The sequence below is a fragment of the Zeus faber genome, assembly GCF_960531495.2.
Source record: "Zeus faber genome assembly, chromosome: 6".
NCBI classification, from domain to species: domain Eukaryota; kingdom Metazoa; phylum Chordata; class Actinopteri; order Zeiformes; family Zeidae; genus Zeus; species Zeus faber.
In genome coordinates, this window is record NC_137201.1 from 14,844,559 (window position 1) to 14,867,493 (window position 22,935).

Here is a 22,935-nt window from a genome sequence, read left to right on the forward strand (position 1 = left end):
CACGAGTGCATCGCGGCTGTAAGAGATAACTGCCGGATGCTTTTTTGGCGGACATTATGATGAAAAAACTGAAAAAAATACTAAAATGCGCAAAGTTGACCGGAAGTGCCAGCGCAGGCGACCGCAGGGGGCGATGCCACTATCGCCAAACTATCGCTTAGTTCTACATCGACAAACATGATTGGTTAGAGGTGAAACTTTCAGATCAGCTTTAGATCGTCCAAACTGATTGACTTCCCGTTGCAACTTGCCGAGCACTAAAATGAACAGATTTTTTTCTTTTCATCTAACACTTAACATTTAAATATGTTGGACTTCAACAGATTTTCCCGGTCAAAAAACCAGCAATTACCGGAAAATGGAAACAACACAACACATGTAGACTGGTTTTGCAAATTCCCATAACTTAGGCATTGAAATGGTGGGTGAGTAGAAGGAGGAAGTTATGACTTATTTGCTTGCTCATTTACATTATTTATCTGCTCTTCATCGGAATAAGTCTCACGGCTGCAGTGGTTGCAAAATAACAACAGTGTGAGCATTCGACTGTTGGGTTCATCCACATGTTGCCATAGATTTGCGTAGGACAAATAGGAGCCTTTCTGTGTGGAGTTTGCATGTTCTCCCCGTGCTCACATGGGGTTTCCTCCACCTCACGTCAGTAAGGACCCCCACCAAAAAACATGCACACATCATCGTCCTGACCAGCGATGGACACTCATAACCAGGTCCCCGGGCGCGTCCACGTATGCTGCCCACTGTTCCTGGCTGTGCCCATGGAGGAAGGACAAGCCAGGATGGGTCAAATGCAGAGGATCCATTTCACCGGCCACCATCAAAAGCATGTGTGTGTGTGCAAGCATGTGTTGTAGTGTGGTGTGTTGCGTGACGAATAAAGACTGTTTCTTTCTTTCTTCTTCTTTCTTTCAACAGTCCTCATCTTGTGTGACAGAGTGAAGTCTTATCCCGCCACTGTGACCAGATGTGACCGTCAGGAATCAAGAGCACATCCCCTGCCTCACTTATTCAAACTCAAACTTGGTGGGTTGCCTAAGCTGTCACGAATCCCCAAACACAACCTTCCTGGAAAAAAAGGAAGCCAGAGAGAGAGTGAGAGAGAAAGTGAGAGAGAAGAGACATATGCAATGGTATTTAAACTAGAATAACAACAATAATTTGTTATTGACCTTCAAATTGAACCATTTTGTGTTATTCCAACTCTGCATCTACAGGCCTCTTTTTCCTCCTGTTGCCAATTTCAAACTGTTTTCAAACATTTACATTATCTAACCAAATATAATTAAACAAAATCTCATCACCATCAGAAAATAACTTCCTCTTGCCCTCACACAAACTGCCAGTGCCTATATTTTTGGAATAATTACTTATGTCAATTGTGTCCTTTCACAAAACTCTTTATTTGTGTTTAGATGAAGGACTGATAACAATTGCAAATGCATCATGTCATATTTAGGAGATTTGACTAAAATTGTGGGAAAATTCTTGGTGAGAAATTAAGAGAGGTTTATTTTTATTATTTCTCTTTTTGAGCTTCCTTCGTGTAGCACTTGGGATTCATAAAGTTTTTTTGTTTTTTTTGTAATTGTAGCACACTACTTGGGAGCATTGGTATTTAAATGTTTATTGTCTTTATTGTCATGTTTAAGATTTGGAAGTGAAAATTGTAATTGTATGGCATTAAAACTGATAAAAATCACAAAAAGAAACCACCCTGGACTTTATATGGTGTGCGGTGTAACATACAATATTTTGTTAATGGAGATTGTCACTGTTTACCTGAAAATGGTGCATTGCAAGACATTTCACTGGATATATGTTTGAACGTATGTATATGTATGTGACAAATAAACCTCTCGAATCTTGAATCTTGAAATGCTTGTAGATATTCAAATGTAAAACTTGGCTACGGAGGCCAAGTAGGGCTGTTGAAGGGTTAAGACCTCACTTTTCATCCCATAGTTACAGCTAATTTCAACAAATAAATGACAATTAAACACAAACACAACATTACAGACTTTTAGGAAAACAATGATTTGTCCACTAGATAGGAGGAGAAGACTGTGACAGGGGAGACAAACATTGTACAAAATAAGCGCTAATTTGCACTGATTTTTAACCCACACACACACTTTGGATGTGTGGCATGGGTGCTCAAATAAGGTAAGGTAAGCTACAACGATATGATAGTACTTTATTTTTCTCCTGAAGGGGAAATTTAAGGGTTGCGGTAGTTCAATGGGAAACAAAGTACAGAGTAAGAGCAGCAGTAGCAGAAGAATGTACATAGAAACAGGACCAATATATACATACATACATACATACATACATGCATACATACATACATACATACATACATACATACATACATACATACATACATAAATACATACATACAATAAGAAATCAATGGTGAAAATTGAACCAGTAATTATGAAAAATATATAGCTGCAAGCGGCAATTTGCGGATTCAAACCATTTGCGCTTAACAGAACAAAGCAGCTCAATCAGCCAAACTAAAGCAGCAATGAGCAGGTTTCGGGCTTCACAAAGTTGAGAAAAGTAACTTCAGCAGTTTAACTCTGTTTACTGGAGGGGGGGCCATCAACCAAAAAATGCTGTGCATGCCCACATTCACCAATCAACATGACACTTCAGATTTTGGTTTATCCTTCAACCCAGAGCATGTGCACTAGATTGAGTGAAATTCTGCCCTCCAAGTGTTGATATACCCATAAGTGGCATTTGTGGCGTCCCCTATGGGTCAGGCTCAAAATGCTTTGTTAGACCTTTTTTTCCAAACATGGACTGAATATATCTACCAAGATTTATGATTAGACAAATGGTTTTTAAGTTACAGCCAATGTTCTGCTAAGCCTCGCCCTTTGCAAAGTTCTTTGTTTGATGCCATGAGGCCATGTTTTTGGACCGATCTTACTCATTTATGATAGAAATGTGCATCCCTGTCCCGCAATGCTGCACACGAAATTTGGTGTTGATAGTCAAAATCCAAAAGGTATATTTCACATTACTGTTTTTCACATTAAGCAAATTTGCAAAACAATTCAACATTCAAGGGATATGAGAACATGCAATGTCTCCCACCACAAAACTGCATCTGTCATGGTAGACTTGACACCCGTTTGTTCTCCACCCTTGGCTTCAAAGTGGAACAGGAGAAGGAAAAACCACATATAACTCGTCCTCCAAATTAAGGTATTTGTAAAAAGACGTAAAAGATGACACATTAACTTCTCACAAATGCAAAGAGGCTTTTTTTTTAATGCATAACAGTAAAGTAGAGAAATGTAGCGCAGTATCATATAACTCAGAAGCGTCTGCCCGACACCACAACAGGATCCTGAAATACACACAAACACACACACACACACACAATACAAAAAACATATTTAAAGTCACATATAACAAAACATATGCTGTGTGTGTGTGTGTGTGTGTGTGTGTGTGTGTGTGTGTGTGTGTGTGTGTGTGTGTGTGTGTGTGTGTGTGTGTGTGTGTGTGTGTGTGTGTGAGTGTGTGTGTGTCTGTGTGTGTGTATGTGTGTGTGTGTATGTGTGTTATTTACCATTTCGTTGCTTATAGATTTCAGATCCAGACTTAAGGGCTTGCAGTTACTGCCTGGGCTTTAGCTGCTTGTATTTCTGCTCTCATCATGGCAACAATTTCTTGAGTGTCTTTAATAGCTTTCTTAATAGCTGCACTAATGTTATTGGTGACAGTGTCATGAATTGCATCGATTTTAGCTTTTGATGCTTGAACTATAGGAGCGATTATCTTCCAATCAGATGCTGCTTGAGCTCCAGCTACAGCTATTTGAACTTTAAATTTTTCCAGTTTAGCTTGAGCAGTATGCATGTCCTCTCCGGGAAGATCACTGCAAAGAAATTAGAGAATTACATTTAAATATGACTTTGTAGTATTTAATCATTTTTTCCTGCTGGTAAACTGCTGGTCCTCCTCAATGAGAGGTAAGAGTGCTGTTGAAATAAATCATTATTTGGTAGATTAGCATTCCTAATTTCCAAAATATAAAAAATTACATTATTACCAGAATTACTGGCACCTATGTCATCACTCTACATCTAGAATTAGGTTAAAACTGCAGTGTTAGTCCTACTGTACTAGCTAGCCTAGTAAGTTACTGTTACTAGTTACTGTAAGATAGACTTTTCTGACCAAATTTCTGAAAGGGGTGTCAAATTCATCAATTGTTGTCTGTGTCCACCTGGCCCAGGCAGAGCTTCTAGAAGAATATGTAAAATGGTTACAATTTAACCAAGGAGGAGAACAAGAGTAATTCTCTTTCAGTGATGAGACAAGTAGGTGTTGTGTAACTGCTTACCAAGTACTGAAGGCAGGACTAATCCAACAGCCAAAACTAGAAGACAGACAAAAACATCAAACAATGTCCCATGTCTTGCCTTACTGTAGCCATCGTATGCTTCATGTGTTATGTTCCAGCCTTCACCAGATAACCTGGTTCCTTTGAGGCTTGAATTGCACTTTAACAAAAGCAGAAAATAACACATTTGAATGTACAGTCTCAGAGTCTCAGATGTTAGAGTTCAGTGTGTTTAGTTTAACAGACCCAATGTGCACCCTCTGCCACAAATACTATTTATTTTCCAAATAAATGAAGGAACAGCCCACCTTCTCTCTTGATGTAACATATTTGGATGTATTTTAATAAATGACAGAACTGGACCTAGGTCACTTCATCATCTCTAATGCCAGAAAATCCAAACATAAGCAGGAGAGGACTCACCGGCAATCAAGGTGAACTGGAATGCCATCTTTTGCAGATCTCTAGCTGGACTCCAACTCAGATTACTGTGGTGTAGGTCTGTAGACAGTGAGAAAAGATAGTTACACTGAAGATACTCAGTGTGACAAATGTTATTTTATACTTTTCTCAAATGTAACCATTTACCACATCACACACACTGCAATTCCTTGGAGCTGTTTGGTTTTATCATAACAGTAATTAACACACTTTGCTTGAGGGCTAAAATGGTGTAAAAAGTCCTTGCTTGTTTTTTGAGCCACCCTTCTGTATGCTCATTAGCACAACCCAGAGGTACAGCTGATGAGTCGGGCATCTAGGTCCTAGTGATGAAATGTTCTGTTATTTTTTGAGAATTGGTTCTCAATGATTCATTGAACAATAAGAGTCACTCCATTTGACGACTGTTCATTTGATTCACTTGGTGTAACACAGGGTGAGCGAGGGAGGGCTTTTGGTGAACCATGAACGACAGCCAACATAGTTGGCTCTGTTGAGTGAATGGAATCCTTACAAGAATTGTTTAGTTCCGTCCAAATTATTTATTTAAGTGGAAAAATACAACTGTAAATTGTCACTTTCAACATAAATGGTCTTGGGCCTTCTTCCAAATGAATATAGTCCAAAGCCAGGGCCGGCTCTTCCTTTAGGCAAAATAGGCGAGGGGGGGCACAATTTACGCATGTTTCCCTTTTGATGCTACGGAAGATGCGCATGCCAGCGATGCGTGCACCAGCGATGGGGTGTCCACGATAATGGAGACACTTTCTCCATGACTCCCTTATTTACACCCCCCCGTCAACAGTTTGCCTAGAGCGGCAGTTGCGAGCATCTTGTTGAGGCTCATGCGTGACTCACAGCCCTCTGCTTTTTTTGTTCGTGGATTGAGAGTTGAGACAGTGAATGTCTGTGTGCATGGCTGCAGTTACCAAGTCATGAATAAAATGAACAAACATCTATTTTCCTCGAGTGACTCCCGACTCAATTTGTTTCCACTGAACAAATTGTTTGCATATCTTGCTTGACTGGTAGGCAATGGACAGAGAAAATGAATGGGTAGTGAGAGTTGTAGGTTATGGATGGTTATGCATTAAAGGAATGTGCGGTGTGACCGGCAGTGGCGGTCCTGCCACTTTTGGAGCTCTAGGCGAGATTTCAAAAAATTTCACCAGTCTAATAAATAGTCTAAAATTTGGTTCATTTGTTCATCTGGTTACATAAATTTTTTTTTAGGTTTTATACCGCAGAACTACCTCGGAATGGATTATAGTGCCGAAAAAATAAAGGTCCCTCTCTTCCTCATTTCTATTACGCTACTGGTCCTATATGTTTTTTATCTCATAAGTCCAAAACTGAATATACAAAACCCAATGGAAAACCACAGCTGAAATTATTTAGTATTTTCTCATTGAAATTATTCACCTGCTCAACAATGGAAAGTCTTACGGCTACAACTGTACCTAGTTTGAATGTAAAAACAATGCAAGCTTAGACTAAGCCAAATGTTGGATTAAGACAAATAATGGCATAGATTTGCACAGAACCGTAACACAAGACAAAAGAAGGGAGTTAAAATACCCAATGGTATTCAAACTGGAAAAACATTTTTTTATTGACCTTCGATTGACCTTCAAATTTAACTACTTTGTCTTACTCCAACTCTGCATCTACAAGCCTCTTTTCTTCCTGCTGCCAAACATTTTCAATATCTGACCAAATAGAATCAAACAAATTATTTATTAGGATCAGAAAAGAACTTCCTCGTACACTCACATCAACTGTTTGCACCTATATTTTTTTGGTCCTTTCACAAACAGCTTTAAGTCAGTGGCGGTCCTGCCTCTTTTGGAGCTCTAGGCGAAAGTTCACAAAACGCATGCGCTCAAATTTGGTGCATTTGGTTCCCTGCTTGCATTTAGATAATTTTAGGTTTGAAACCTCAGAACTTCCTTGGAATGGATAATAGTGCCAAAGATAATGAAGGTCCCTCTCTACTTCATTATGCTACTGGTCTTGTATGTTTTCATCTCATCAGTTAAAACTGGATATTCTTATTTTTATTAAATTTTTTTTAACCTGTGTCTACATGCTTGGCATAAAACACAGAGTATTTGTATGCCATTGTATCTAGGAGATAGTCCATCTGCAAGTGGAGTTCAACTTCAATGCCTCCATTATTCCTTTGTTAAGAACAGGACATTCATCAAGAACTGCCTTCAATAACTCTGTCCTGTGGACAACCTGTGGGAAGACAAGAGCAGAGCATTTTATTAGACCGAACCACCACCAATCCTTTGGAGGATGATATTTCCATGTTTTGGTCTATAACAACTAATCATCATTACTTCTCCAAGTGGGGGAGAATCACCAGGGGTGAGACGAATAAACAACCAAACAACATGTACCAGGAAAAACATAAACATAGAAACATCAGAAGACCACAAGTATCGGCAAAACCAAATTAATTAACTAATTAAGTCCAGGAAAATTGGAACAACAATTTGGCACGTGGCCTGCACGTGGCCTGCACAGGACTTTACCCAATTAGTTCTGGTGTATGAGGTCAGCATTATATCGTAGTGCCTCCAAGCACCGGAAAAGGCCCCGCAGCCACCCCTGAGTCCCACAAACATAAGGACACTCTACGACCGCAGTAAAGCTCTGAGCACCATGCCCTGCAGCCACAGAAGACCATCCATCCATCCATTTTCCTCCGCTTATCCGGGGCTGGGTCACGGTGGCAGCAGGCTGAGCAAGGAGCTCCAGGCCCCCTTCTCCCCGGCAACATTTTCCAGTTCCTCCTGGGGGACCCGCAAGGCGTTCCCAGGCCAGCTGGGATATGTAATCCCTCCAGCATGTTCTGAGTCTACCCGTGGTCTCCTACCAGTTGGACGTGCCAGAAACCTCCAAAGGAAGGCGCCCAGGAGGCATCCTGATCAGATGCCCGAACCACCTCAACAGGCTCCTTTCGACGCAAAGGAGCAGCGGCTCTACTCCGAGCTCCCTCTGGATGTCCAAGCTCCTCACCCTATCTCTAAGGCTGAGCCCAGCCACCCTATGGAGGAAACTCATTTTGGCCGCTTGTATTCGCGATCTCATTCTTTCTGTCACTACCCAGAGCTCATGGCCATAGGTGAGGGTTGGGACGTAGATGGACTGATAAATTGAGAGCTTTGCCTTCCGGCTCAGCTCCCTCTTCACCACAACGGTCCAATACAACGCCCGCATCTCTACTGACGCCGCACCGATTTCACCTGTCCATCTTACGCTCCATTTTCCCCTCACTCATGAACAAGATCCCAAGATACTTGAACTCCTTCACTTGAGGCAGCAACTCTCTTCCAACCCGGAGGGAGCAATCCACCATTCTCCGGCAGTGAACCATGGCCTCATACTTGGAGGTGCGGACTCTCATCCTGACCGCTTCACACTCAGCTGCAAACCACTCCAGTGCATGCTGGAGGTCAAGGTCTGATGAAGCCAACAAAACCACATCATCTGCAAAAAGCAGTGATGCAATTCTGAGGTTTCCAACCAGACACCTCACCTCGGTTGCGCCTTGAGATCCTGTCCATGAATATCACAAACAGAATCAGGTACAAGAGGGCAACCTTGGTGGAGTCCAACACCCACTGAGAATGTGTTTGACTTTGTGCCGAGAATACGAATACAGCTCTCACTTTGGTTGTACAAGGCTCCTACCAACGGCCCCGGTACCCCATACTCCCTAAGTATCCCCCACAGGATCCCCCGAGGGACATGGTCAAAAGCCTTCTCCAGGTCCACAAAACACATGTAGACTGGATGGGCAAACTCCTACAACCCCCCCCATCAGCCCTGCAAGGGTAAAGAGCTGGTCCACTGTTCCACGTCCAGTACGGAATTCGCATTACGCCTCCTGAATCTGAGGTTCGAAAATCGGCCAGAGCCTCCTTTCCATCACCCTGGAGTAAATTTTCCCGGGGGGGCCATAAGTGGCTCATAAGTGCCTATAATTGGAACGCACCCTCCGGTCCCACTTTTTAAAAATGGGAACCACCACCCCAGTCGGCCACTCCACAGGTAATGTACCCAACATCCACACGACACTGAAGAGGCGTGTCAACCAAGACAGCCCAACAATGTCCAGAGCCTTCAGCATCTCAGGGCAAATCTCATCCAACCCCGGCGCCTTGCCCCCGAAGAGCTTTTTAACTGCCTCAGAGACCTCTGCCAGGCATATGGAAGAGACTTCCCCCAGGTCTTCAGACTCTGCCTCTTCCTCTGAGGACATATTGGTCGGGTTCAGGAGTTCCTCAAAGTTTTCTTTCCACTGCCCGACAATGTCTCGAGTCCGGTTCAGCAGTTCTCCTCCCCGGCTGAACACAGCCTGAGCCAAGCCCGGCTTTCACTTCCTGAGTCACCGAACAGTTTGCCAGAACTTCCTTGAGGCCAACCCAAAGTCCTTCTCCATGGCCTCCCGAACTCCTCCCACACCCGGGTTTTTGCTTCAGTGACCTCCGAAGCCGCAGCCCTTCTAGCCTGCTGGTACCTGTCTGCTGCCTCGGGAGACCACTGGGCCACCCAAGCCCGAAAGGCCTCCTTCTTCATCTTGACGGCTTCCTTCACCGCTGGTGTCCACCAACGGGTTCTTGGGTTATTGCCACGACAGGCACCCACTGCCTTCTGACCACAGCTCCTAGCAGCGGCCTCTGCAATGGAGGTTTTGAACATGACCCACTCGGATTCCATGTCCCCAACCTCCCCCGGGATGCGCGAAAAATTCTTCCGGAGATGGGAGTTGAAGACCTCTTTGACAGGGGCATCCACCAGGCGTTCCCAGTTCACCCTCACTACACATTTAGGTTTACCCGGTCTGTCTGGCAGCCTCCCCCACCAACTGATCCAACTCTCCACCAGGTGGTGATCAGTTTACAGCTCTGCTCCTCTCTTCACCCGAGTGTTCAAGACACAAACGGCCAAAGATCTGATGGCACGAATACAAAGTCGATCATCGATCTTTGACCTAAGGTGGTCTAGTACCACGTACACTTATGAGCCACCCTATGCTCGAACATGGTGTTGGTTATGACCAATCCATGACCAGCACAGGAGTCCAATAACAAAGCACCACTCGGATTCAGATCAGGCAGGCTGTTCCTCCCAATCACCCCCTTCCAGGTTTCTCCATCGTTGCCCACGTGAGCGTTGAAGTCTCCCAGTAGAACTATAGAGTCCCTTGGCGGAGCCCCTTCCAGGGCGCCACCCAGAGACTCCAAGAAGGTTGAATAGTCTGAACCGGTGTTCCGTGCATAAGTACACACAACAGTCTCCATCCATCCTGCAAACACTAGGCCTGTTGTATGGTGAACGTACAGAGTTTGAGTTCTGGCACTGGGAGAGATAGGCGAGGCACAACCAGATCAACGCAGGGGTGCAGTAAGCAAGGCAGTTGCCACATAGATCTCATCCCCAACCCGACTGACCTTGCCCCAGAACCAAGAAAAAAAGGCTCTGCTTACCTTCAAATTTTGCGGCCAGTAGTGTCTCTGAAGTGTAGTCTGTTCCTTCCCAGTGGTTGGAATACGGTCATGTGAACCCAAACACAGGGCACACATGGTTTTGGGAGTAGGTACAGGGTTTAATGTGCAGACAGACAGGGAATCGAGAACAGTAAACCGATTGGGGATTAGGAACAGGCAGGGACTCATGAACAGGAACAGGCAGTGACTCAAGAGCAGGACGGGACTCAAGACCAAGAACAGGCAGGAAATCGGGCCCAGGAGCAGGCAGGGAGTCTGGAACCAGAAGCAGAGAGGGAATCAGGAACCAGGAGCAGGCAGGGGATCAGGAACCAGGAGCAGGCAGGGAATCAGGAACAGGAGCAGGCAGGGAGTAAGGACTAGGAACAGGCAGAAAGTCAGGACCAGAAACAGGCAGGTAGTTAGGACCAAGAATCAGGTTTTTAGGCAGGACCGAGAGTTCAGGAAACACACGCAGGAACACATGCGACGATTGGACACCGATAGAGTGAATGGGGACCAGTTTAAATATAAAACGAGTGACGCGGAAGGTGAAGCAAGGTGGTGAGATTACTGACTGGGGATAGGTGTCCAGTGATAGGGATGTGCCATGACACCAGACACAGACAGAGGGAGCCAGAGAGGAAAAGAGGGGCCTAGAGACAGACAGAGGGAGCCAGAGAGGGAAAGAGGGGCCTAGAGACATACAGAGGGAGCCAGAGAGTGACAGAGTCTCAGGGAAGGGCCCCCAGGGGCAGAGAGTGACAGAGGGACCTAGAGGCAGACAGAGTGGGCCAGAGAGGGCTAGAAGGAGACTGAGAGAGCCAGAGCAGGATCCCAGGTCTTGGGTCTCGGTCTTGGTCGTCGTTCTCTCCTGGCTGGCTCACCAAATGCCATGGTTAAAAAAGACCAGTCAAGACCTTGGCCAGTGAAAAGTCTGGATCTCTGGTCCACACCCAGTGCAGCAATCTCAGGGGCAAGGGTCACCTACAAATCCCATAGTCAATGGGAGAACACAGAAATAACCCCAAACCAGTGGAATAATCAGTAATTGGGTCAAAAGGGACCCAAAAATCAGAACCAGGGCTGGGGGACTAAGAGGTCAACCAGGGGCGTGTTGGTGATGTTACCAACCAGGACACACACGCAGACAGTACCCTATCAATCCGTGGGTTTCAAGACAAGGACAAGGGCAAGAACAGGGAGCCTGGCAACACTCTCAGGGAAGGGGCCCCAGGGCCCAGTGAACCTCTGGCTAGGCTACTAGGGTTGCCCAGAGATACCAAAAGGGGGTGGTCAACTAGTAGCAGAAAGTAAGCAGGCTGATCAATAACCTATGCTGCAGGTTCAGGTAAACTACAGAGGTACACCAATGATGATTGATACTGGAGCTACTCACACATGTGTAAGTCCAAATTATACCTTTTACCTCCCAATGTCTGGGAAATATGCAAAGACGATTGGATTCTCTGGAAAAACGCAGCCAATACCCATGACAGCTCCATTAAATCTTCAACCACACGACTCTGTGACCAAAATACCCATATTAGTATCAGAAAATATGTTAGTTCATTTACTTGCAAGGGATGTGTTGTGAGATTGCATAATACTGTGATCGAAATGAGATCGCAAATACTGTATACCTCACAAGGAGTAATAATAGAAAAAGCAGGAATATATACATAAACGCTAATGAGGCAGGAGCAGGTAGCAAATGTATATTGCCTAGGGAAACAGGTAGTGGATCAAACCATGAGCAAATGGAAAAAGTTTATTAGGGCACCATTCCAAAAAGCTAGAGACTTCCTACTAGGGTAACATTGCAAGCTACAGTACGAGCCAGACCAGGATCCAATGTTAGAGTAATGTGGCAAATGGAGGCAGTAGGAAGCGAGGCCTTGATACCATCACAATATGTGACACACTGCAGCCTTGAGTTACATTTGGTGGCTTTTGACTTTTTTGCATCATTTCAAAGTGAAGAATCAGAGCTTCAAAACAATGTGTCACTTGTGCAAATCAAATATTTTTAAAATGATGACTTGTTAATGACAAGGGTGTGGCAAACTGTGTTTCTGAGATAATCCCCCTCAAAGTTTTCCCCCACACTTGGCTTCATTCAGCCAGCTCCCAGAATGCAAATATTTTGGACGACCAACAAAGCCGCATGGCTACTTGTCATATAGCCACTTGACACCCTGCTGAATGGGGACTTGACACTCTGCTGAAATTGGGCAATCTCTGCATTGTTCTTGTGTTTTGAGGGAATGTTGAACTGCATTATCGACACACATCTTTTGTTTTTAAATAAGACTTATATTTAACAGTAAGAATATGCATGTTTTATAAAAGTGGAATTACTTAGGAGTTTAAAGTGCGGACAACAAAACAAAATGTACAGTCTATCAATAATATGAGTCTCTGTATCTCAAACTCGTTTTGTCATTGAATATATAAATGTGCGTATGCCCATGGTGGTGCTGGGCAGGTGATGTCCTGGGCATCGTCATCACAGAACTCTCTGATCTTGTGGAAGACGTCCTCTGTCTGGCACTGTCCAATCTAGGTGGCGGCATAACAAGAAGTGCATCTCTGGGAGGCAGGGAATGGACGTCAAAGAGCAGCTGAAATCTGGTCTCCTTGCCTCGAGAAGACACCTTGGCCGCAACCGCACCAGGATTCTTGGCATCCAAGCTGGAAGACATGAAACAAAATTTCAATCCAAAAACTGTATTTATGCATGTATTTATTTCACCATAACATTCATTTAAGCTTTGTAGAATCATTACTTGCAATTGTGTGCACAAGACAGTGATGCACTATCCACCGAAAGTGGGGGTACTGCTTGATCTGTGGCAATGGTCTGAAGTATGGGCTGAGGTGTTCTTGCCAGTTAAAGCTTTGCACCAGCACTATGCCAATCTCTTTCCCCACTAGCTGAGGGATGTTGATTGTCTTTACCGTCCTGTTTTGAACAACTGCTGCAATTTCAGCAAGAGTGTTCACCCTCGTCTTTCTGAAACGCTGCTGGATAAGTCCAAAGCACCAGACTGGTGAAAACTTGTGGTGTGGCCTGCTATCAGGAAGTGCAGATCCATGCAAAGGTGCAGCTTATGCAGTGTGTCCCAAGCACAGTACCACAGCATTAGCTTGTTTTAGTTCTGTCCACTACAGTTGTCACAGTGAAGATCTGCCTCAGGCTCTCCAAGACCGACCGTAGTCGAAATAATGAAGAGAACGGACCAGGCAGACCTAAAGGCTCAACTAATATGCAATAGTGACACAGCAGCAGCCTTTAAACCATAAAACAAGAAATGCAGGAAGCAAGCACATTGGCAAATCCAAATTTCACCAAACCGTTTCTCTTGTATGTGGCCAATCCGAGTCAAGGCTATGTTTCAGCTATTTTAATAAAGGAAACATGCAGCGCCCATCGAAAACAACCTATAGCATACAACAGCACCAAACTAGATGCAGTAGCCCAGGGCTACCCACCATGTTACCAAGAATTGTTGGCCATACAGTATGCATATATAAAAAGCGTCCACAATCCTAATTGGGTATCCAGTAATAATACTGTATATACCCATGATAAAGTAACGGAAATTATAGAACAAGGGAAGTTCGTGTTAACCAATGCCTGGCTCTTGGAGCATTTAGCAATGCACACATGTCCTAATGTCACAATAAAACGATGTCCAACGGTAAGGCCGGCTAAAAAAATTCCTCAAGTTCCAATGTACATGTCGCATGAGTGTCTGGCAGACTCACTTATGTACACTTAATTAAGACCAGATTTAATGTCCACCCCCATAGCAGATGTGGACAATGTGATATTTGTGGATGGATCATGCTTCAAGGATCACATTGGCAACCATCCAGGTATGCTGTAGTACGTCGCCAAACAGACCAACAGTATATCACAATCCGTGGTGAGGCCTGTCCACAAACATGCTCAGCACAATTTACTGAAATAAAAGCCGTAACAGCGGCATAGATAGGACGATGGATGAATAGTGAATATCTATACGGAATCTGCATATGCTCATGGTGTTTGTCATGTGTTTGGGGCTTCAATGTTTAAGGATTCAAGAAAACTGATGGAACGCCCATACTTCATCACACTCAAATTTACAACTTAATGACTTCATTACTGTTACCAAAAAGTGTAGCAATAATGAAGTGTCAAGCGCATAAAAAATGCAATGATTATATAATCATAGGCAACAATGCAGCAGACGAAGCATTTAAACAAGCGTCGAAATGTGCAACAGCAATACAAGCGGTGGTGATCATGACCGAAGCGTCGCAAGTTTAGACGACATCATAGAATGCAGGAGAAAGTGGGCATATATGAACAGAACACGTGGATAAAAAGAGGTGCCAGGCGTGCCAGGCGTGCTGACAATGGCCTGTGGAGGGCCCATGATGGACTAATATTAGCACCCACAGCCCTGTTACGGCTCCTCATAATGTGCATGGGTTTGACCCTTGCGCAAGGGTGGAAGTGATGAGGGAAATTAAAAAACAATGATATTGGTCTCCATACCTACAAAAAATGGTCGATGTAGGCTTAGTTGAGGGTGAAACATGCTCAGAACAATGTGCAAAAATTACCACACCATTAGGACACATGTCATGATCCTTCCCCTGCCTTGATCCTATCTGTCTCCCTCTAGCTCCCCCTGTCTGTGACTAGGTTCCTCTGTCCCTCTCTGGCTCCCTCTGTCTGTGTCTGGGTTCATGTCACTGCACACATTTCCCCTGTTACTTATCACACTACCTGTCTCCATTTCCCTCGCCACTCCCTTTGTATTCAACCTGGTGCTATTCACTCTGTCGGTGTCGGTTTGTGCTTGTTGCTGGTATCTCTGCTTGCGGCTGCTTGTGGTTCTGCTTAGGTTGCCGCATGTCCTTTCACCCATTCCACATCCCTGCCAAAAACGTTGAGTGGATCAACTACATATACTACAACCAGCAGAGGTTCACCAATTATACTGATGATGGCCTGTCACAAATTGGGACAACAGCTGAAGGCAACAAGTGCTATGACGTGGCAGAATAGGATAGGACTTAACTATTTGTCACTGTAGCTATGAATAGGTTGAAAAACTTTAGACAGGAAGTCTTAGGGAAGTCAGGAAGTAAAGGCCAATGCAAGTAGAGATGCCCACACCTGGGATTGTTTAGAAAACGGCCTAGGAAGATGGGGGGGCATGCTTAGGAAAATAGCAATGGCAGCAGTAACAGGGCTTGTTATAGTTGGAATAATCTTCTGCTGTTTGCTTCCTGTACAGGTGAGCTGCTCGTTGACAGCTTGTTTTTTTCTGGCTGCGGAAGAGCCGTCAGGTCCAGCGCACACTGGGACTGTGTGGCCCAAGTCAAGGCCCTGCCAGCCAATACCGCTAGGGCCTGGGTCAGATGGACGACGGTGCTGGGGGTCCTTGCCACCTCATCCCCCTCCTCCAGAGACACTGTCTGTCTGCTCGCCATCAAGGTGCCCAGAGAAGCACTGAGGAGAGTGACGGCCGCTGCTGCAGCCCATCCTGCCACCTGCTATTCGGCATGAGATTCAAGATTCAAGAAGTTAATTTGTCAAATAAATATACATATGTTCATACATATACTGTATGCAGTGAAATGTCTTTGCAATGCACCCGGAGATTATGCACAATAGTTTCTAAACCGAACATAATAGCTAACCTAATTTCGACCTAGCTAACCCACTGACACTGTAACACTGAAAATGAATTTTATGACTATTTTATACTCTATGTATTTTTTTTTACCTTTTGCATGTTGGATAAAAGGACTTCTATGTTCTTTTATGTGTTTCTGTGGTAGATTCGCCACCACACGACATCAAAGTGGCGGTTTCAGGGCCCTCCGGCACAGACACAGACGACGGGGGTTTGTTAACACCAGTTTATTGTAGAGCGAAGGCTAAGTGGAATGAGCCAACAGCAGATTGAACATGTCATGGCTCCTACCCTAAGTGCATGTGTGGATGGGGTTTTTAAAACCCGGCACTCGTTAGCCCAACCAACGAGCGTCAGGTGTGGCTGCTTAAGCCATCCCACCCACCACATACCCCCAACACCAAACTGAGGCCAGGAAGAATTCTTGGCCAAAGCTTACACCCACCAAGCAGAGAACAAATGGAAAAAAAAAATGTTTGAAACAGACTCTGACACAGGGTTGCTATACCTGAAGCTACAGACTCTGACACAGGGTTACTATACCTTAAATCATAAAAACACTGGACTCTGAAACAGGGTTCCCATACCTTACACAAACAAATGTCAACAGGTTCTTTTCCAGAGGACCTGAGTTCCCCGGAGCAGCACGGTCGACCAGCCTCCTTCCACCATGGCACCGACAGACTGCCCCCCTCGTCCCTTCCGGAGTGGGGGGCTTCGGGCTGCTGGACTGACGATGGTGTGGCTGGACTTGGTTGCTGCCGGGGCTGCTTTGAGGGGTAGCCTGACTGCTGGGCTGCTGGATGGTCCCGGTGGCAGAGAAGCTAGCTGCTATTAAGAATTAAGAGAATTAAGAATATTTATTTGTCACATCACTGCACTACAACACACACACACACACACACATATACACACACACACACACACACATATGCATACATACACACACACTTTTTGGGTGGTGGTCAGTAAAATGTAGCCTCTGGATTTTTCTCATCCTGGCTTGTCCTTCCTCCGGGGGGGCAGCCAGGAGCAGTGGGCAGCATTTGTCGATGCGCCTGGAGACCTGGTACCAAGTGTCCATTGCTGGTCTGACGATGGTGATGTGTGAATGTTTTTGGTGGGGTCCTTACTGATGGTAGGTGGAGGAAACCCCATGTGAGCACGGGGAGAACATGCAAACTCCACACAGAAAGGCTCCTATTTGGGAGATAACCTGCCGGAGCACCGTGCGTACCCAGGACCTTCTTGCTGTGAGGCAGCAGTGCACTGCGCCACCGTGCCGCTAGCGGTAACCTGTGATGATTTCTGCGCTGCTTCTCCCCTGGTCTTCCAACGGACCCCAAAGGTGCTGTTACTGCCAGTCGAGAGAGGGTTAGTCTGGATGTTGGGCTGCTGGATGGTCCCGGCAACTCCTTTGGGCGGAGAAGCTAGCTGCCAGCGGTTACCTGTGGTGGTTGGTGCGCTGCTTCTCCCCCGATCCTCCGCCGGACCCCTTAGGTGCTGCTGCTGCCAGTCGGGAGAGGGTTGGTGCTGGGACCGCCCGTTGAACCACTGGTGGCTCTAGGGCGTCTTTGGACGACCCTTCTGTGTCCCTTTCAGCACCAGTATGGCAGATTCCCCACCACACGCCATCCAAGAGGCAGTTTCAGGGCCCTTCCTCACAGAGACACAGACGACGGGGGGTTGTTAACAGCAGTTTATTGTGGAGAGAAGGCTAGGTGGAATTAGCAAGGCGTAGATTGAACATGGCATGACACTGGCTCCTATCCTGAGTGTGTGTGTGGATGGGGTTTTTAAACCTGCCACTCGTTAGCCCAACAAACGAGCGCCAGGTGTGGCTGCTCAAGCCATCCCACCTACCATAGTTTCCTTTGCACTTTGTCTTAATGCTTTTGATGTTTTATGTAAAGCAATTTGAATTGCCTTGTTGTTTAAATGTGCTATATAAATACACTTGCCTTGCCTTGTCTTGCCTTGGGCACCCATGACCCTGTCGCTGGTTCACCAGTTGTACTTCCTTGGATCAATTTTGGTAGGTACTAACCACTGCATACCAGGAACACCCTGGTCTTAATCCAAAAGGCAGCAGTCGAGGTGGAGTTGGGTTCTCATGTAGACCTTTATCACAGAGTAACAAGGGCTGAGCTGGACTACAGAAGACTCCAGACTCTACCTAAACATTTTCTACATTCGAGTTGGCCTTCTTATCTTCTTCGGGCAGGTCCTACCTATGTTTCTTAACTATTGTCTTTGTACACTGCTAGTTAGCTCTCTCTGGCTTCTTGGACCCACCTTCTTGTCATCTCTTGAGTCTACATTGGTCACATAATTAAGCTAAATATATGTACAGTAGGCAAATTGGGTCAGGTAGACTGAGCCACCCTAAGTTACATCCTGTTTTTCAACCCTTACATTTGCTTGTAATACATGTCAGACAAAATTGTACAAATTACTGCTTTGGTTTCCCTTATCTGTGAGTATAAATTTATGCTATACAAACACAACTTCAAGAAGTGACTGTTGACTTGCTGCCTAATATATTGGGATTGCCATTGGAATGAGATTATTGATTTCACTTGTCAGTGGTTTTACTGTTGTGGCTAATTGTTGTCAAGATTTCATGGCGCACGACTTTTTAGAGGCATTTTCAACATGTTTGTAGAATGTGTTTGAGTTCAAGGTTTCAGTGAATTAAAGTTGACATCTTCAATTTGGCAAATATGTTTAAAGTTGAATTTTGATATATACCCACATATTTTTAATATTCTCCACAGACGCCGCACTGATGCGCATCCGGTGTGAATTGGCCAGGGGTGTGTGTATGTGAGAAAGACTGAGAAAATGTATGCTGTATTGCAGCGTGAAACCTCAACAATTGAACCAGTCATCAGTACTATTTTGCACTCTCCCCCTAATCCTCTATGTCAATTTGCCCCAGCAACTACAGACTTGAAGCTCCAGCTCAAAGTCTGTCTGCGAGTCCAAAACTAGCTAATCCTGTGTTATGTCGTTATTATGGAATTAATTAAGATTAGAGTAATAATTTATTAGCAATTATTTTGCTGTGTTACTCAAAATTATATTCACACTTTTAGTATCAGCCCAATTTGTAATTCTGATACATAGTACTTGACAGTTGTTTTTTCCACTCCCTTTTTCAATGTTTGGCCTGCGAGATATTGGTTTGCATATATTTAAACACATTTGTTACCCCTTTATTTGAACACCAGACTCTCAATTTATATGTGCTATAAATATAACTTTGTATATTTTAATGAGACAGGAATAACCCCAGATAACTCTCCCTCAAAACTCAGGTATTTGAGATGTAAAAGATGACACGTTAACTTCTCACAAATGCAGAGAGGTGTTTTTAATGCATAACAGAAGGAATGTAGAGGAGTTTCATACAACTCAGACACGACTGCCCGACACCAAAACACAACATGGTCAATGAAGCATACAACAAAACATATACTAGGTGTGTGCGTGTGTGCATGTGTGCGCGTGTGTGTGTGTGTGTGCGTGTGTGCGTGTGTGTGTATGTGTGTTATTTACCATTTCATTTGCTTATAGATTTCAGATGCACACTTAAGGGCTTGCAGTTACTGCCTTGGCTTTAGCTGCTTGTATTTCTGCTCTCATCTTGGCAACTACTTCTTCAGTGTCTTTAATAGCTTTCATAATAGCTGCACCAATGTTTTTGGCTACAGTGGCTTGAATTTCATCGGTTTTAACTTTTGATGCTTGAATAATAGGAGCGATTATCTCCCAATCAGCTCCTGCTTTAGCTCCAGCTACAGCTATTTGAATTTTAAATTTTGCCAGTTTAGCTTTAGCAGCATGCATGTCCTCTGCAGAAAGATCCCTGCAAAGAAAGAGAGAATTACATTAAATATGACTTTGTAGTATTTCATCAGTCTGTCCTGCTGCTTAACTGCTGGTCCTCCTCAATGAGAGGTGAGTGTGCTGTTTAAATAAATCATTATTTGGTATATTAGCATTCCTAATTCCAAATGGAAAAAAAAAATACATTATTTGCAGAATTACTGGCACCATACCTCATCACTCTATATCTAGAATTACAGGTAGGTTAGAACTACAGTGTTAGGCCTACTGTACTAGTGAGCCTAGTTAGTTACTGTTACTAGTTAATGTAAGAGAGGCTTTTCTGACCCAAGTTCTGCAAGGCGTGACAAATTCTTCAAGTGTTGTCCATGTCCACCTGTCGTAGCCTGAGCTTCTAGAAGAATATGTTAAATGGTTACAATTCTACCAAGAAGAGGAACAAGAGTAATTCTCTTTCAGTGATGAGACAAGTAGGTGTTGTGTAACTGCTTACCAAGTACTGAAGGCAGGACTAATCCAACAGCCAAAACTAGAAGACAGACAAAAAGTCAAACAATGTCCCTTGTCTTACATTACTGTTCATATGCTTCCTGTTCTATGTTCCAGCCTTCATCAGATTAACCTGCTTCCTCTGAGGTTTTGATTGCACTTTAACAAAGGCACAAAATAACACATTTGAGTGTAGTGATAAGTGTTAGATTTGAGAGTTTAGTGCGTTTAGTTTAGTAGATCTCTTTAAATGTGCACTTTCATCACAAATACTATTTGTTTTCCAAATGAATCTAGGAACTGCTCACATCGCTTTTCATGTAGCATATTTATATCTATATGTGTAAATGATATGACTGAATCTATGTCACTTCACCAAACTCTAATACCAGAAAATCCACAACATAAGCAGGAGAGGACTCACTGGTAATGAAGGTGAAGTGGAATGCCATCTTTTGCAGATCTCTCGCTGGATTCCAACTCAGGTTACAATGCTGTCGGTCTGTAGACAGTAAGCAAAGCTGGTTTCTTCTGAAGATACCAAGACAAATGCTTCTTTTATACTTTTCTCAAATGTAAGCATTTACAGCACACACACTGTAATTCTTTGGAGCTGTTTGGTTTTCATCATCATATCAGTAATAACACACTTTGCTTCAGGGCTAAAAGTGTCCGGGTTATTCAGACATGGAAAAAAAATGTATTAGATGACAGAGAGAGCATTTCACCTTAATACACATGTAATGACTTTGATTATAAAGGGAAAAACATTGTCAAATAAATACGGAGGCATTGATGTGAAGACAGAGGCAGAAATTACATGAATTCCTTGGGGTACAACTGATGAATGTGGCATCCAGGTAATAGTGATGAAATGTTTGGTTATTTTTTGAGGATCGGTTTTGATGATCGACTGAGTTAAAAGAATCGTTCCATTTTACGACTCTTTGTTCATTTGAATTAGTTGGTGTAAGACAAGGTGAGTGAGGTACGATATCTGTTGAACCATGAACGAGAGCCAAAATAGGCGGCTCTGTTGAGTGAATGGACTCTTTACAAGAATCATTTAGTTCCATCCAAATTATTTATTTAGGCTGAGAAATGCAAAGTTTAAATCAGTCACTTTCAACATGACTTGTCTTGGCCCTTCTTCCAAATGAATGTAGTCCTCGGAAAATATTTTTAGTTCGCCAGTCGCTTACTCCCTCACAAAATCAAAACATAAGCGCCTTGTTGTGAATGTTGCTGATGCTGATGTGTGACTCGCAGCTCTCTGCTCTTTTTGGTTGTGGATGGAGAGTCGAGACAGTAAATGTCTTTGTGCCCGGCTGCAGTTACCAAATCACAAATTAAAGGAACAAACAACTGTTTTGCTGGAATGACTTCCAAATCGATTTGTTCGTAACCAACAAATCATTTGCATGTCATGCTTGACTGGTAGGCAATGGACTGAGAGAAAATGAATTGGCAGTGAGAGTTGTAGGTAATGGATGGATTATACATCAAGGGGCTGTCGGCAAGATTTCAAAAAACGCCCCGACTTGTAAAATGGCTAAAATTTGTTGCATTTGGTTACCTGTTTGTATTTCGATATTTTTTATGTTTTATACCTCAGAACTACCTTACCTGATTGACCCCCCCCAAGGCAAAATGCATGCCTTTTCATTGGATACTTTCACAAACCAGTGCAGGGTGGAAAACAAAACTTTACTCGAAGTGCTTGTTGTAAATAATATTTGATACAGCACATCTTTATGGAGGGCCGGAACAAAGTGAAAATCAGTATTGGAATTATTGAATTAATTAATAGAAAGAAAGTAATAATATATTAAACATTATCTTACTAATAAAAATGTATTTCCACTCCTAGAATGGTTGATGAAATTGCATTGTGTTGTTTGGAGAAGACTGTGACAGGTAAACAGATATCTGGGTTTAATCAATGGCGAGTGAGAACATAGAATGCGCGTCACCAGATTTCTTGTCTTCTCTCTGAGCAAATCTCGGCGAACATGAGAAAAACAGTCTTAAGTCCTTTATTTACAAATTTTTTAAAGTGTGCTGATGAAAACTTGCATGATGGCACCATTCATGGATTAAAACAATATTTGCCATCTTCTACCATGCCACGATGGCCGGTACATAAGGTGAGGCATATACATCAATCAGCCATAACATTAAAACCACCACTAATAACCACTAATATTGTGTAGCTCCCCTTGGCCAACAAAACAGCTCTGACCTGTGGAGGCATGAACTCAACAAGACCTGTGAAGGTGTCCTGTAGTATCTGGCACCAAAAGCTTAGCAGCAGATCCTTTAAGCCCTGTAAGTTGTGAGATGGGGCCCCCATGGACCAAGCTTTTTGTTCTAGCACATCCCACAGATTCTTGATTAAATCGGATCCTAACCCCGACCATCCACAATATGTAGAAGAAAATGTGTTTCATCAGACCAGGCCACCTTCTTTCATTGCTCCATGGTCCAGTTCTGAAGCTTACGTGCATTGTAACTTTAAGCAGTGGACAGGGGTCAGCATGGGCACTCTGACCGCTCTGTGGCTACGCAGCCC